This window comes from Brassica napus, chromosome A6, assembly GCF_020379485.1.
Source record: "Brassica napus cultivar Da-Ae chromosome A6, Da-Ae, whole genome shotgun sequence".
NCBI classification, from domain to species: domain Eukaryota; kingdom Viridiplantae; phylum Streptophyta; class Magnoliopsida; order Brassicales; family Brassicaceae; genus Brassica; species Brassica napus.
In genome coordinates this window covers 15443188-15459731 of record NC_063439.1, presented here as the reverse complement: position 1 = coordinate 15459731, position 16544 = coordinate 15443188, and the positions used below count along the sequence as shown (strand labels likewise).

General features: G+C 34.3%; 1 long non-coding RNA gene and 1 other non-coding gene across 2 annotated transcripts; both read left to right on the top strand.

Moving 5' to 3' along the window:
• Positions 1–2113, top strand: LOC106409337. Its single transcript, XR_001282028.3, has 8 exons — positions 1–314; positions 421–482; positions 639–886; positions 965–1055; positions 1178–1254; positions 1390–1479; positions 1575–1639; positions 1735–2113. It is a non-coding gene; the product is annotated as an uncharacterized LOC106409337 (long non-coding RNA).
• A 10173-nt stretch (positions 2114–12286) lies between these two features.
• TRNAR-ACG lies at positions 12287–12360 on the top strand. Its single transcript has one exon. It is a non-coding gene; the product is annotated as a tRNA-Arg (tRNA).
• Positions 12361–16544: the final 4184 nt, after the last annotated feature.

Here is a 16544-nt window from a genome sequence, read left to right as displayed (position 1 = left end):
CTTTCGTATGGGCTTATGCTTTATGAATGGTATCTAATTTTGTCTGTTCACTTTGAATTAGGGTTAGTCGTCGTCTTCTATCTCTGCGATGAATGAGCTCGAGCAACAATGGAGACCAAATCAAGTCAGCCGAATCGTCCTCGAGAACCTTGGTATCAAGCATCCGTCGTTTCGTATTTGGTACTTAACCTCCAGACGTTAAAAGTTGTCTTCATTCATAAGAGATGTCTTAACTCCACCGACGCGAATCAAGCACAACGTCTCATTAATGATACTCATCCAACACCAAGGCGGTTTCCTTTACCTATAAAAGGGTAAGTTTTCTACTCTTGAACATCATCCTCACATTTGTGATTCTCCAGAAAACAAAGAAAATTCTCAATCATGGCTAACTCATCTGTTCTTCTTGGTGATTTGAAGACTGGTGGCTGCTCTTCCACCGTCCATGTCCGGTTGCTCCGATTCTGGGAAGCTGATTCTTGGTGATTTGAATATTTTATTATCTCATGCTCATAGTATTTTTTTATTTTTCCAGCAAGCATCTTCATAAGGATGATACTTTTATATAGATTTAGATCTTCATTGAACCTATTTTTGTTTTTTCAATGTTGTTTAGAACTCTTTCACATTTGTTACAGTCAACCGTCATGCCAGCCATCATGAATGTTCACCGGCTAGCTACTTACAGAGACCGTCTCCAGGCTGGTTCACTGGTTGTGCAACCAGAACTTCAGGCTTTCAGACTTGCTTCTGACAGTCCAGTACGGTGATTCAACCAATCTAGATGTGCAAAACGAACCAGATTCTCACATTCCTGAAGAAGGTTTCAGGTTCGGTGATCACGATTCGCTTCTTGGCCTAGCCAACACCAACACACATCTTCTAGGTACAGCTTCTTAAAGACTGTTTATGACAGACTTATCATTGAAACATACAATAAATTAAGGTGTTATTAATCTCTCAGACGTCATTACGTTATTACTGAGCTCACTGCTATGAGAAGTACGGTGACTGACATTCCTAGAGCGAGTTATGTGGACTATGAAGATCGACAGGTATCTCTTCTATATTTGAATCTATTCAAGACTTTCATAAATTATCTAATTTCCTTTTGCATATATATTGACCTTTTTATGATATGCCTTCCTTTTCACACACATATCTTTGACACTATCAGTCTGTTTGACTCACAAGCGATCTCTTTTCACAAGAAACTTGAAGGTTGTTGTTGCAAGTAGCATATACCCAAAGATGGTAGGAAGTATATTTCTGTCTAGAATTAAAAACACATGCATACCTGATACCTTCACTTATACTAATTTCAAAGCTTAGTGCTTACGTGTGAGGAGACTAATATTCTTAAAACACACATGGAATATTTTTCTGCAGGACGTTTGTTCTTGAATGCCACCTCAGGAACACATGTGTTTTTCGACAAGGAAACTGATGCAGAAGCTAGACATGTCTCTTTCATTTAAGGTGAGGCACTTGCAATTCCATTTTTTCTGAGAATACTTTTGCAACAGTTTCTTCTTGGTGCACTGTATTAATAGGTCTTATATTTGCGGTTTTAGGATCAGTCAAAACAGAACACATTCAGATCTCGGTTCTTAATCTATAGTACATGAAAAAGTCTCAGGTAGATATTTCTTTCCCTGTGTCATCTAATCTTATTCATGTTCAAAGTATGGAGGCTGTCTCATGAACGTATATGTCGATTGCGTCATCCTTTAGGACGTTAAACATGACAGACATGATCTTTTGAAAAGAGAAATAGATGTGTATCTGCTGCAGTTGTACGGCTACTGAGATAGAGAGGACACAAAAGAGGATGAATACAAAATAGAGATCTGCAGTACTTTGATGAACTAGAAGCTAGAAATGATGTGTAGCCTTCTCCCAAACTGGAAACATCAACAAACTACCTTGGTCTAAATATAAAAAGAGTCTTAACAGCAAGTAGGGTCTAATCATATTTACTAATATATAAGCCCAGATGTAGAAAAAATATACGAGTGTACACAAGGATTTGGTCTATGTGTTATTGTATATAGTATTCTTTCTAGACTATGATTCTTCTTTAATCTTCTTCTATGAATATTCTTCTACTCAAGTCATTAGAAAATTACCAGTTACAGTACTACTTTGGAAGAAATCGTTTCAGTTAATAACACTTGGTACATCAGTACAATGAATTGTATCCTAAAGACTAAGTTTACAGCAACTTACGAATCACCGAGTTCGTATACTGAATCAAAAGAATTTTTCAACATTACTTCCAATGGGTTTGGATACAACAATACAATGAATTGTATCCTAAAGACTTGCCCATATCCAACTACCGTTGGTCGAAGGTTTATATGCTTATCAAAGTCTGCATATTATGATTTTAAAGTAATTATTGTTTTGAATCCACTTTATAACTTTATATTAGAGTAAAAGACTATAATAGATAATTAATTTCATAATAATATACTTTTAAAAAATCATGTTCAAAATAGCTATTCAGTGAATCAGTGTTACATGATCCAAAAATATAGCTTGCAATATATCTATTGAAAAAATAATATTATGAAAATAAAATAACATTATTTCATAAAAATAATTACTAATAAAAATTATGGTAATTTTTTAAGGAAATAATAAACTAATTATATATATATATATATAATAAAACCAATGTACAAAAATAATATTCAAAAGGTAATCAAATAAAAATAAAACAACAAACAATTATACTCTAAAACTAATAATAATATTTGTTTAATAATCTTAATCAGTTTGGATGATATGGTTTAATTGAAAAAGTTATAATAAAATATGTATATTCTTAAATAATCAATTTCAGAAACAAAATTAAAATTTTCATATAATCTACAACAGTAGGTTAAGAAATGTATAAAAAGAAAAAAAGTAAAATGTATAAAATAATTTATAAATTCTTTTATTTTTAATAAAAAAAAACAAAAACAAATAGTAAAGATTAACATTATTTTAGTTTAGAGCAAACAAAATATTCTTACATATATATTAAAATATAATCTATTTTTAATTATTTTTTATTTGCTTACCCGTCAGTAGGACGGGTTTAACCCTAATATCATATAAAACAAATCAATTTCTGAGTTCTACAATTTCACATGAAACACATGAAATTCCTTCTCCACTTATTAAGAAGTCTTTTAAAAGCAATGCAAATTAATACAAAAGGTTAACATTTATTCTTATTGGATTCTTAAATGGTATGGATAAAAAAAATTAAACAAATAGAAACATATGCAAATTTCTTAAAAAACAACCGTATAAATATACTATTAGGTAGGAGTACGCTGCACTAAAATTATATAAAACTCACCGAGTGCTTGTATTATAAGATATTACTAAACCGAGTAGAAGATAACAAAATCAAAAATAAATTGATTCAACAACATATTCGACTATTTATAAACGTTACATACTTTCGTCAAGCCCATATAAGGCCACATTAACAAACGTAATAGCCCAATGTCTCTAACGGCTCTAAAAATACAGCTCACATACATTCAAACTTACATATCTAACGACGTGAAGTCCACCATTTCGTCCAAATATCTAATGTAAAATAGTCAATACAGCGTGAAACTAAAGAATACCTAACAAACAATACTTTTACGATTTGGTTCAAATGAAAATGACACATAATCCAAATCCCGCGCGTAGCGCGGACCGACCCTAGTATATATATATAATCATGTTTTCTTCTCTCACGTTCGTCCACGTCACCCTCCACATATGAAAGTCGAGCATCCTCCAGCCGCCACGCGTCCGCTCCTGCTAAACGCTTCGTTTCATTAACTCTATTCGTTAGTGGGCTTCGTTTGTGTGTTCTTTATCTGGGCTTCGAGCTGCTGAGTTTGTTCCTTATCCGGCCCGATATAACAAGTTGTCTCTAACCCTAATGTTCTTCGGACAAGAAAACCAAAGTCACATCCTCCATCCTTTGACGGCGAGTCGATGTCGTTTCAGCTTTCACTCACATGCGAAATGCTCCGAGTTAAGATTTTGTGTTTAATCCACTCAGTTCGCGTTTTTACCTAATTACCGATCACTTTGTAATATATGTATATGTATAGTAATTTATATAACTGATAGTGAAAACGTCATACGGATAATATTTTTTTTAACCCGCTTCAAGCCCGGCTGACTAATCAACCAACCTTGGGGTAAAGCGATTCTTACGCTTACGTTTATTTCCATTTAACCTTTGTACATAGGAAATGAGACTTAATTTTTCTTTTTACTGCTAATTTCTGAGCAGTTTTTTTTCACTCATATATAACTATCAAATTCCTTTTATTAAGCATTTTATTCGAACAAATATAGAACCGGAATGGATGGTTTTATGTCTCTTACCGGTTCTGCCTCCCGAGTTGAGACCCATCATTCAGATAGAAGGGGGTAAACTGATGAGTTCAGATATTAATGAACTCTATAGAAGAGTTATCTATCGGAACAATACTCTTACTGATCTATTAACAACAAGTAGATCTACACCAGGGGAATTAGTAATGTGTCAGGAAAAATTGGTACAAGAAGCCGTGGATACACTTCTTGATAATGAAATCCGTGGATAACCCATGAGGGATGGTCATAATAAGGTTTACAAGTCATTTTCGGATGTAATTGATGGAAAAGAGGGAAGATTTCGCGAGACTCTGCTTGGCAAACGGGTCGATTATTCGGGGCGTTCGGTGATTGTCGTTGGACCCTTACTTTCATTACATCGCTGTGGATTGCCTCGCGAAATAGCAATAGAGCTCTTCCAGACATTTGTAATTCGTGGTCTAATTAGACAACATCTGGCTTCGAACATAGGAGTTGCTAAGAGTCAAATTCGTGAAAAAAAAGTATGAAAAAAGTCTTTTTCAACGATTCTATATAAATTTATATATGAAAGCGGGATAGTTACCTTTCAGAAAATTCTAATATCTAATAACAGTGGACATGCCTTTTTTTTCTGAAGGTAGGAGAAAAGATAAAACTTATTATTAGATTAATTAATATATTAATTAAATCAAAACAAAAGTTTGAAACTCATGTAATTACTCTCTTTTGTTTAATCCAAGAAAAACCGAATGAATATCTATAAGAAATCTCATTCAATTAGATATAAAGTTAAAGTAGGTTAAATTTATATATTATCAAAATAAGGTCCGCCTGTCTAGGACTTGATCTTGGTACTAGCCCATAACGATCAAAGTCAAATCGGGAGCCTATTAATGAGGCAAATTCAATAAAACAACAACTGGTACCGAAAAGAAGCGGCCATAGGCTGGAAAGTCTTGACCAATTTGAAAGATCATTTAACGTAGTTGAAATAACTGAGTTTTTTGTTGTTCGATCAAGTACGGGAAACTTAATGGAATTCATAATTGTTTCAATGGTTTTTTTTTTACTTTTTTTTATTGTTATTGTACAAGTATTCAGGAAACGAACTAAGATCATTCCAACGCTCCTTTTCGCCATGCATAAACTAAACCAAGAATTAGGATAAGCACGAAAATGAAAGCTTCTATAAAAGCGGATACCCCTAGTACATCGAAACTCATTGCCCACGGATACAGAAAAATGTTGAACCCTTGGGTTTTCGGGGCATTGGATTCTCACCAATGTTTGCGTTACTCAAGCCGACATTCTCGCTTCCGCTACGTCCACCGCCGCTCACGCGGTTGCTTCCCCCTAAGGCGGAACGCTCCCCTACCGATGCATTTTGACAGGGGTTACGGGTTTTTTTCTACCAATTGGAGCCCTCCCTTCACCACCTCCATGGGGGTGGTCGACAGGGTTCATAACTACTCCTCTTACTACAGGACGTTTACCTAGCCAACATTTCGATCCGGCTCTACCCAAACTTTTCTGGTTTACCCCAACATTTCCCACTTGTCCGACTGTTGCTGAGCAGTTTTTGGATATCAAACGGACCTCTCCAGAAGGTAATTTTAATGTGGCCGATTTCCCCTCTTTTGCAATCAGTTTCGCTACAGCACCCGCTGCTCTAGCTAATTGTCCACCCTTTCCAAGTGTGATTTCTATATTATGTATGGCCGTGCCTAAGGGCATTTCGGTTGAAGTAGATTCTTCTTTTTGATCAATCAAAACCCCTTCCCAAACTGTACAAGCTTCTTCCAAAGCATACGGCTTTCTGAATGTAGATGATGATATCTATACGGATGGATCTTATATTATATATATCGTAGAATTCTGCTATATATGGTACTAGAAATACATGTCCTTACAGACAAGTCTACTTAGGAAAATCGCTTTCTACAGGTAATTCAAAAAGTTTTTTTATACAACAAAATAAATAAAAAACACTAGAATCATTAGAATTAGCCTAACGTAAAAACCAATTTTTTAGAATACATATAAATTAAAAAAATCTATAGGAACCAAAAAAAAAAAGATAATATATATATATACGAAATATACGAAAGATTCCTATTGATTTTGTGAAAAAAGGGGGGGGGGGTTATTACTTTCCCCATCAATAAAAAAATAAATAAAGATCTTGTATTTCCTCTTAACTAGGAAATACAAGATCTTTTAGCGAAATCAACAGGTTCTTTAAATTAATTTAAGTCAAAAAAATTTCACTTTATACCTTTAGGAATTATTATTTCTCTTAATTCTTATATTCTTTACTTGGAATCAAAGTTATAAAAGTATCTATCCACAATTAAGTGAATATTAGATACTAATAAGTAATAATATATGATATTTTTTTTAAGCGATCAAAAAATATTATGTTTGTACAATATAAAAAGATGCATGAAAATAGATATTTTGACAATTGTTGTTTTTCATTTTTCTTGAGCAACTTAGGCAAATTTTAGTTAAAATTTCTAAGGATTTTGGAGAAGTTTTAATTTTTAGAAAAAGCATTTTCTTAGTAATAAAATCAATTTTAAATTCCATTAAATTAGCTTCTTTATTTAAAATTTGAATCTCGACGATTGAGTAAAAACTTGTTAGTATTATTTTGAACAAGTTGCCGCTATGGTGAAATTGGTAGACACGCTGCTCTTAGGAAGCAGTGCTAGAGCATCTCGGTTCGAGTCCGAGTAGCGGCATAAGATCTTATAAAAGAGATATTATAAGTTTTATAATCAAATTAATACCCGACTTGTTTTCTAAAATCGGGTAAAACCTAGTATTAATTTATTAATTTTTAACAAATTTTTTATGATTTTTTCGATTTTAGAGCATATATTAACTCATATATCTTTTCGGTCGTTTCAATTGTACTACTAATTTATTTTTTAACTTTATTAGTTAATTTAGATGAAATCATAGGATTTTTTTATTCATCAGATAAAGGAATCGTAATTATGTTTTTTGGTATAACATGATTATTATTTACCCGTTGGATTTATTCAGGACATTTTCCATTAAGCAATTTATATGAATCATTAATTTTTCTTTCATGGGCTTTTGCAATTATTCATATAGTTTCCTATTTTAATAAAAAAAAATCACTTAAACGCAATAACTGCGCCAAGTGCTATTTTTATTCAGGGTTTTGCTACTTCAGGTCTTTTAAACAACATGCCTCAGTCTGCAATATTAGTACCAGCTCTCCAGTCCCAGTGGTTAATGATGCACGTAAGGTCGGATCATTATTATCAATAGCTCTTCTAGTCATTAAATTTCGCAAGGTCGGATCTACTTTTTGGAAAAAGAATATGAAAAATAAAATGTTATTAAATGAATTATTTTCTTTTGATGTACTTTACTACATAAATGAAAGAAATTCTATTTTACTACAACAAAATATTAATTTTAGTTTTTCTAGAAATTATTATAGGTATCAATTGATTGAACAATTAGATTAGCAACAACATAATGGAGGCAGTCAATCAATATAGATTGATCCGAAATCTGATTTAAATCCAATTCCAATATAGTCCCTATGGGTACATAAGAAATATATTGAATCGATTCTTTTTAATGAAGAGACCTGATCGCAACTTCGAATATGGAATTCAAAGGGATCTAATAGGAAATGATACTCTGAATCATAGAACTATAATGAAAGATACGATCAACGAACATTTATCGAATTTGAAAAAGAGTCAGAAGTAATGGTTTGATCCTCTTATTTTTCTTTCTCGAACCGAGAGATCCATAAATCGGGATCCTAATGCATATAGATACAAATGGTCCAATGGGAGCAAGAATTTCCAGGAGCATTTGAAACATTTCGTTTCTGAGCGGAAGAGCCGTTTTCAAGTAGTGTTCGATCGATTATGTATTAATCAATATTCGATTGATTGGTCTGAGGTTATTGATAAAAAAGATTTGTCTAAGTCACTTCGTTTCCGAATCATTCTCAATGAATCTATAAGAAGTGATCCTATTTTTTTCATCGGGTCCGGGTAGAGACCAAAGGTCTTGAGCGACCGATCCGGCAGAACAACTTAAAAGATAAAGAAGTATCGTGAATTTCTTCATGCTCGTTCCAAGTTCGAAGTACCATTTGTACAAATAAGAATCCCCTTCGTTACATGATTTCTTCTTCATATAGATAGATATAGGATCTATGGGGCAATTACTTATAAGTACATTTTGTGCAACAACCCTTCCTATCTGATAGAAAAGGATCCCATGATCCTGAACCGATCTTACCTGGGATCGCAAATCCCAAGTTTGTCTATGAAGAGCAGATCTAATTGTATTAGTGTCTATAATTGATTTCTTCTGTGTAATACTAATTGATAAGGCCTCATTGGTAAGTGCTACAAGATCTCGTGCACTGGAACCCATGGTTATGGACTCGAATCCATTACTATGGAACATTTTCTTTTCCAAGTGAAATCCCCTAGTATAGAAAAGAGTGAAAAAGTGCTTTCGTTGTTGTGGAATAAGAAGCCTTCTTATTTTAATGCATGTATTCTGTCAAATAGTCAATAAATTTTTAATTATATTATTTTATTTGATCAACAGTTTTAGATCACCCTGTTTCAATTTTTTGTATTTTTTTTTATTTTTTAATAGAATGGAGGTGGTGAAGGGAGGGCTCCAATTGGTAGAAAAAAATCCGTAACCCCCTGGGGTTATCCTGCGCTTGGAAGAAGAACTAGAAAAAGGAAAAAATATAGTGAGACTTTGATTCTTCTTCGCCGTAGTAAATAGGAGAGAAAATCGAATTTCTTTCTTCGTCTTAAAAAAAAAAGGAGTTAATTAACTGTGACACGTTCACTAAAAAAAAATCCTTTTGTAGCAAAGCATTTATTAAGAAAAATAGAGAAGCTTAATACAAAGGCGGAAAAAGAAATCATAATAACTTGGTCCCGGGCATCACGGGCGAACGACGGGAATTGAATATATTATTTTAATTGTGACCGTTACAGATGTACGGGGTCGGGTGATTTCTTGGTCCTCCGCGGGTACTTGTGGATTCAGGGGTACAAGAAGAGGAACACCTTTTGCTGCTCAAACCGCAGCAGGAAATGCTATTGGAGCAGTAGTGGATCAAGGTATGCAACGAGCTGAAGTAAGGACAAAAGGCCCTGGACTAGGAAGAGATGCAGCATTACGAGCTATTCGTAGAAGCGGTATACTTTTAAGTTTTGTACGAGATGTAACCCCTATGCCACATAATGGTTGTAGACCCCCTAAAAAACGACGTGTATAAAACTAAATAAAGGCTGAAAGGGTTTCCAGAGAAATAAATGATTCAATGATCTGATCAAATAAAATTACTATGGTTCGAGAGAAAGTCAAAGTATCTACTCGGACACTACAGTGGAAGTGTGTTGAATCAAGAAGAGACAGTAAGCGTCTTTATTATGGACGCTTTATTCTGTCTCCACTTATGAAAGGTCAAGCCGACACAATAGGCATTGCGATGCGAAGAGCTTTACTTGGCGAAATAGAAGGAACATGTATTACACGTGCAAAATCTGAGAACATACCACATGACTATTCTAACATAGTCGGTATTCAAGAATCAGTACATGAAATTTTAAATCTTTCGTATATTTCGTATTGATGGGGAAAGTAATAACCCCCCCTTTTTTTTACAAAATCAATAGGAATCTTTCGTATATTTCGTATATATATATATATATTATCTTTTTTTTTTTTTTTTGGTTCCTATAGATTTTTTTAATTTATATGTATTCTAAAAAATTGGTTTTTACGTTAGGCTAGTTCTAAGCAGGGGGGGCAGCGGGTAGGCGAAATGGAGGTTTGGGCTCTAGAGGGGTTTGGTGTTGCTCATATTTTACAAGAGATGCTTACTTATTAATCTGATCATATTAGAGCTCCCCAAGAAGTACTTGGTACCACTATCATTGGAGGAACAATACCTAAACCAGAAGATGCTCCAGAATCTTTTCGATTACTTGTTCGAGAACTACGATCTTTGGCTCTGGAACTGAATCATTTCCTTGTATCTGAGAAGAATTTCCAGATTAATAGGAAGGAAAATCCTATTAATCTAAGATAAAATATTCAGCCAAGGCGGCTCCTGTATAAGGCGCGAGGTATTGTAACGTAGCTGGGGAATCAGCCGTTTCAGCTACCACAATAGTGTAGTCCATTGCCCCTCGTTCCTGTAAACTAGTCACTACCTGAGGCACGGAAGAAGCTTTTTGACCAATAGCCACATAAACACATATTACATTTTGACCTTGTTGATTGAGAATTATATCTGTGGCTACTGCTGTTTTACCGGTCTGTCTGTCACCAATAATTAATTCCCGCTGGCCGCGTCCTATAGGGATCATGGAATCAATAGCAATAAGTCCTGTTTGAAGAGGCTCATATACAGAACGTCTCGAAATAATACCTGGGGCAGGAGATTCAATTAACCGAGATTCAGAACCTGAAATCTTACTTGGCTTTCGTGCTTTGGCGGGTCTCCGAGATCCTTTCGACGACCTATGTTGTGTTGAAGGGATATTTAGATGATCCGATCGATTGCGTAAAGCCCGCAGTAGCAACGGAACCGGGGAAAGTATATATAAGTATACAGAAAAGACAGTTCTTTTCTATTATATTAGGATTTTCTATTCTATTAGATTAGTGTTAGTTAGTGATCTTGGCGCAGTGAGTCCTTTCTTCTCGGTCCACAGAGACAAAATGTAGGACTGGTGCCAACAGTTAATCATGGAAGAAAGGAGGCTCAGCGGGAAGAGGATTGTACCATAGAAGCAAGGAGGTCAACCTCTTTCCAATAGATAACATGAATTCTGGCAATGCAATGTAGTTGGGCTTTCATGTTGATCCGAATGAATCATCTTTTTAGCGGAGTGAAATCTTTGCCTGTTAGGCAAGATTATAGGATAGCAAGTTACAAATTCTGTTTCGGTAGGACATGTATTTCTATTACTATGAAATTCGATTAATATGTTTGTATCGAATTTGCGACATAAAAACTTTGTTGCTCAAAAAGAATTTGCTCCAATGTCCTTTGTTGTCTCAATGAATACTAGGAATATTACTACCGAAATAGAATTGTACATCCAGAATAGTCCTAAGAAGACATGATCCCAAGCAGATACTTGACACGTTCCTCCTCTTCCAGGCCCATCACAAGGGAAACGAAAACCAAGATTTGCTTTATCTGGTATTAACCGCGAGGTACGAGCAAATAAAACACCTTTCAACAGTATCAATACCGTCACATGAATTGTAAATGCATGAATATGATGTACCAAAAAGTCGGCCGTTCCTAATGGAATAGGTAGCAAAGCTACTTTGCCACCCACTGCTACTAACTCACCGCATGCCGCAGTTGTCATTGATCAAGAAGGAAATCCAAAAGGAACTCGCGTTTTTGGGGCGATCCCACGGGAATTGAGACAATTAAACTTTACTAAAATAGTTTCATTAGCTCCTGAAGTATTATAAGACCTAAATATCGATAGTTAATATAGGATAGGATTAAAAAAATGGTATTGAAATCAAATTAATTATAATTAATAGATTGTGTATCACACATATACCCTTAATAATTTTATATATTAATAATTGAAAAATAGCTCGACGCCAGGATGATGAAAAGCTTAACACCTCTCATTCTTATTACTTTTTCATATTGAAAAAAATGAAAAATGAAAAGGTTGTCTTATTCAAAACCCCAATTATGAAATCCCTTATATCCCACTTCACACCCCGGAACGCACCGTTCTTATAGAGAGAAAGGCACTTTCACATCTTCTTAACCCGAAATGGCTGGGGAGAGGAAAGGTTCCTTTTTTTGTAGGGTACTCCTGGGAACAGATCCAGTGGAGACGGGGTGGGGCTTGTAGCTCAGAGGATTAGAGCACGTGGCTACGAACCACGGTGTCGGGGGTTCGAATCCCTCCTCGCCCACAACCGGCCCAAAGCGATTTGATTATAATTCAACTCGTGACGATCATAAGTTGAAAACTCATATTCTTCAGTCATTGACAAACAATTTGTTGGACAATACTCAACACAATTACCACAAAATATACAAATTCCAAAATCAATACTGTAATTAAGCAATCGTTTTTTTCGAATATTAGTTTCCAATTTCCAATCAACAACCGGCAGATCTATAGGACATACTCAAACACATACTTCACAAGCAATGCATTTATCAAATTCGAAATGGATTCGACCGCGGAAACGTTCTGATGTTATTAATTTTTCATAGGGATATTGAATAGTTACAGGTAAACGATTTGTGTGGGATAAGGTAATCATGAAACCCTGACCAATATACCTTGCAGCTCGTAGGGTTTGTTGACCATAATTCATGAACCCGGTTATCATAGAACATATATATAAGTATAATTAAAAAAATTACTTTTTTTAGGCAAATCCTATCAATTTCAAATTTACATAAAAAGGCGTTTCCATTTTCAAATGGAATCTATAAGATCGTTCTAGTAGACAATATTTCAATTCTAATTTTAAAAATGGGGGGTTACATATACAAATACAAGAACTTCTTAACTACATGTACATCTATAGTTATATATATTACTATATATATTGTAATACAATAAAGAAGAAAGAAGGAGGATTTCAAATGCAAGATCTAAAAACATATCTTTCCGTAGCACCGGTACTAAGTACTCTATGGTTCGTTTCGTTAGCAGGTTTATTAATAGAGATTAATCGTTTATTTCCAGATGCATTAACATTTCCCTTTTTTTTTAATTCTAGTTATTAACATCAGAAAGGATAAAAAAATTTAGAGATACGATCAACGATCGGGGAATAACCCCCCCCCCTTTTTTTCTAATTCTTTTTTTAGAAAATTCATTCCGAATTCAAGAATTCTGAATGTAAGAGTAGGTAACCCGTTCACTGTGTCTTTGTTTCTATTGCATTCTATCTCATCGTATCACATTCTGTTCTGTAATATTTGAGAATCACCGTCAATACCTCGGTGTAGGTCCGGGATAATCCTTTATTCCATAGTCCTGGGGCTATTTACAACTAGCCAATTCAGAATTTGCAGGTGTACTAACAAGTGCATCTTTGATGCAGTCATCGATTCTCCCTTTTGAATGTCTGTTTTGTTTGAAAAATAATATATAATAAAATTTGAAAGAAACAAATTACTCAATATGGAGTACGAAAGAATAGAATAATAAATGTCTTTGACATCCAATTATACCACTCAAAAACTTTTTTCATTTTTGAATGGCAGTTCCAAAAAAACGTACTTCTATCTCGAAAAAGCGTATTCGTAAAAAAATTTGGAAAAGGAAGGGATATTGGACATCGTTGAAAGCTTTTTCCTTAGGGAAATCGCTTTCTACAGGTAATTCAAAAAGTTTTTTTGTACAACAAAATAAATAAAAAACACTAGAATCATTAGAATTAGCCTAACGTAAAAACCAATTTTTTAGAATACATATAAATTAAAAAAATCTATAGAATTAGTAGGTATGAGAGGATTAATGTCGGATCCCCAAGGACAAATGATTGATTTACCTATTCAAAGCAATTTACGCGAAGGACTGTCTTTAACATAATATATTATTTCTTGCTATGGAGCCCGTAAAGGAGTTGTAGATACTGCGGTCCGCACATCAGATGCTGGATATCTTACGCGTCGACTTGTTGAAGTAGTTCAACATATTGTTGTACGTCGAACGGATTGTGGCACTATCAGAGGGATTTCTGTGAGTCCTCGAAATAAAAGTCGGATGATGTCAGAAAGAATTTTTATCCAAACATTAATTGGTCGCGTCTTAGCAGACGATATATATATAGGTTCCCGATGTGTCGCCTTTCGAAATCAAGATCTTGGGATTGGACTTGTCAATCGATTAATAACCTTTGGAACACAATCAATATCTATTCGAACTCCCTTTACTTGTCGGAGTACATCTTGGATCTGTCGATTATGTTATGGCCGGAGTCCCACTCATGGTGACCTAGTTGAATTGGGGGAAGCTGTAGGTATTATTGCGGGTCAATCTATTGGCGAACCGGGGACTCAACTAACATTAAGAACTTTTCATACCGGTGGAGTATTTACAGGAGGTACTGCCGAACATGTACGAGCCCCTTATAATGGAAAAATCAAATTTAATGAGGATTTGGTTCATCCTACACGTACACGTAACGGGCATCCTGCCTTTCTATGTTATATAGACTTGTCTGTAATTATTGAGAGCGAAGATATTATACATAGCGTGACTATTCCACCAAAAAGTTTTCTTTTAGTTCAAAATGATCAATATGTGGAAGCTCTTTTCGTATTATTCATTGTTAATAATGGTACTAACCCAAAATTCCTATTAAGTTTTTTATCTTCTTCTTTACCCCATAAAGAAATTGAATAGAAGGAGCGACTTTTTTTTCCACTATAATTTATAAAATAAGTGTTTAAATGGCCTTCAAAAGTAAGTAAATAAATCCGAAACATATAAAATGCGGTTAATCCCGCTGTTGAACAAGCTATTATTGCAAAAATTGGCGAAAATAACAAACTATCATTAAGAATTTCATCTTTAGACCAAAAACAAGCAAGGGGGAGAATACCACAAAGTGAGAGTGTTCCTACTAAAAAGGCAGTTTTTGTAATCGGCACATGTTTTGTCAAACCACCCATAAGAATCATATTCTGACTTTTATCAGGAGAATAGCCAACTATAGCTTCCATTGAATGAATAATGGATCCAGATCCTAAAAACAACAAAGCTTTCGAATAAGCATGAGTAATCAAATGAAATAAAGCGGATCTATAAGCCGTCGCATCTTTTTACGATTCCTTATGAAAGATATTCAGTCGATCAGAATCGAAGTTAAAGAGGGTGTTTCTGCCCGGCGTGTCCTTTATATGGAAATTAGAGGTCAAGGGGCTATTCTTTTAATTCGTACTGATGAGAATTTTACTACACGAGAAATTGAGCAAAAAGCTGCTGAATTGGCTTACTTCTTGCGTGTACCAATTGAAGTATTTTGAAATGAATTCATTTTTAAAGTTTAAAGACTAAATCCTTTGGCAGTAGGAAGAAAAAACGAAAGAATTGCTTTCTTTTTTTTCAATTGAACATTCATCTATTCTTTTATGCTCGTTTTTTTTTATATATTTGATAGAAAAGAAAGGGAGTTTATTCGTCTCGAAAATAGAATCATATTTTTTATTTTAAAAATTCAAAAAAGTTCTTTTAGTATTGATCGAAAAAAGGGGGAATAACATCCTGGAAATACAATTTTTTCTTTATTCAAATTGTAAGTGTATTCTGAGTCTATTTCTGTATTCTTTCTAGATTCAAAGCAAAGACAAAGTATTGAATCAAAAGAAAAAGATATACTATGTTTACATAGGGATCCCTACGTCGTAACATTCCATTTAGGATTAGGAATAGGCGAAATCTGACCTACTTTTTACATATCTCTCGTTATTTGGGACCCTATTCACCTCTTTGGTTGGACTTCTATTGAATCGAGAAATATGTTTGATTGTCCATCTTTTTGATATAATATTAATATATATATAAGGCATCCTCCGGATAAGGATAATTCAAATCTAAGCAATTAGATGTCCGACTCGGGCCTATATGACATGGATTTTCCTTGAGGGATATTGGTAAGGAATTGGAATGTAATAATATCGATTCATATTGGATTCATATCGATACAGAAGAAAAGGTTCTCTATCGATTCAACAAGTGCTGTACTTATGGGAAAGCGATAGAGAAAGAGAAAAAAAAACGAAGATTTCACATAGTGATTTTTTTTTTATCAAAAAAAAATATGATTGAATTTATTTCGTACCCTTCGCTCAATGAGAACATGGGTCAGATTCTATAGGATCAAACCTATGGGACTTAAGAATGATGGAAGGGAATAAAATCAAAAAAGAAATCAAATAAAGAAAAGAGAGGGAAAATAAAGAAATAATAAGTAAATAAAAATGAAGTAGAAGAACCCAGATTACAAATGAACAAATTCAAACTTGAAAAAGTCTCTTTCTGATTATCGAAGAATGAGGGGCAAAAAGATTGATCGAGAAAGATCTCTTGTTCTTATTATAAGATCGTGTGATTGGACCCGCAGATGTTTGG